The following is a 1,759-nucleotide window of genomic DNA, read 5'->3' on the forward strand; positions in this document are numbered from 1 at the left end:
GATCATTCTCTATAATATTTCTTATTATCATGCAATATTACAATTTCTATTGATTTTGGAGACTGGTCTCTATCAAATTACATATTTTTATTATCTCAAAGTAATACAAATTGAGATCAAATTAAAATAAATAAAGTGAATCTAAAAGAATATGGTCATTTACGAAGAACATAACAAAAAAAGTTGTCTTCACAATATTGCTAGCTACAAGATATCCTTTGGTACAATGAACAACTTAAAATCACAAGTCATTTTTTAGAATGACTTGTGCGGCTTTGTTGATTAATTAAGACAAAGTTGAAAAGACGCATAAGAAAGAGACAAAAAACCAGTTGATTAAATTTGAAAACACAAAAACAGAAAATCATTTGGGTAGGTCAGATTTTTCAAGATCAACTATTTATTACAGGGTTTTTTGAGAGAATGTTGTATTTGAAAACACAAAAACAGCTAAGTCATGAGCGTTCTATTTGGAATTGATTCAATGAGAAAAGTTGACTACAATGAATATGTGATACACTTTATATATAACCAAACTAATAAATCTTAACTAGTAGTCAATAGTAATCGACTTATAACTACCTACAACTAACTTCAATTTTATCTAACATTGTGATTGAGACTCCCAACACATCAGTGTTTGTTGGAACCATTGACTACGTTCAATGTTTCTTTTCTTCTCTGTAACTCATCAACTCTGAAACCTAGGCGGAAATATGACATCCTCCTTGTTTTCTACACCGAAACGAATGAAGGACCAACTTCGTATTATGGTCCTCCTGTCGTTGATATCCAGTACCCTTTCCAAGCCACATGGCATGTGGTATTTCAACTCACATAAAATCTCTGCCGTATACCATTCATGCTCTGAAAATGGCTTTCCCACTTTGCATTCTAAATCACAGAAAAGTACTTGCTGCATCATCTTTTTTGCAGAAAATATGTAGTTACATGAAGAAGTGAGTTGCTTAGTGCCATTGATGAGTACGCTGAACTTGAAATCCAACATCATATTGTCTTTATTAATTTGAGGTTGTCCTGCCCAACATAGAGATATCCGTGGGAATTTCTTTCCGAACCAAAAATACATAGATGATTCCTTGATTTCCAGCTGGTACCAATTTACATCCCCTTGTTTAGTCCCTTCCAAAAACACTAATCTAATATTTCCATTAGCAAACGAAGGACTGCATACTTCTATGACGTTATTAGGACACATGTTAAGAAAACACACATCAAGTAAGCTCTCCATGCCTTCATCATAAATACGCATGACTGCTGGAATCACTAGTGATTGTGAACCAACTTTTTCTTTATGATTATTATTGTCAAATAATCGAAACCTCGACAACCTTAAGCAGTTATTATCTCAAGTTTGGGCAATAAATGGATACTACTTGGTAACTGAATCATCCATTGGCATTCCCTCATGAATAGTTGTTGGAGCCCAACAAGATTACCTATTGAAAAAGGTAACTTATCTAGTGCAGTCTGATCTAAATAAACATCTCTTAACTTCTCCATTCTTCCCAATACTTCAGGTAAGCTCTCAAGACGCAAGCAACCCCTCATATCCAAAGTCTCTAGAGAGGACAAGTTGATGTTGTGTACCCAAATTTCTAGTTGAGTGCATCCTTGAGCATTTAATAAAACAAGTTTATCAAGAAATCCAACTGAGTCATGGATTCTAATTAAATTAGTACAGTTGTCAAGACATAGTGCCCCCAAATTTGGTACTCTAGATAAACTAGGTAATTCT

General features: G+C 33.9%; 1 pseudogene; it reads right to left on the minus strand.

Moving 5' to 3' along the window:
• Window positions 1-587: 587 nt before the first annotated feature.
• The window catches only part of LOC101490277 (disease resistance protein Roq1-like), a 2,519-nt pseudogene continuing 1,347 nt past the window's right edge, over window positions 588-1,759 (minus strand).

Source organism: Cicer arietinum, chromosome 3 (assembly GCF_000331145.2).
Source record: "Cicer arietinum cultivar CDC Frontier isolate Library 1 chromosome 3, Cicar.CDCFrontier_v2.0, whole genome shotgun sequence".
NCBI lineage: Eukaryota > Viridiplantae > Streptophyta > Magnoliopsida > Fabales > Fabaceae > Cicer > Cicer arietinum.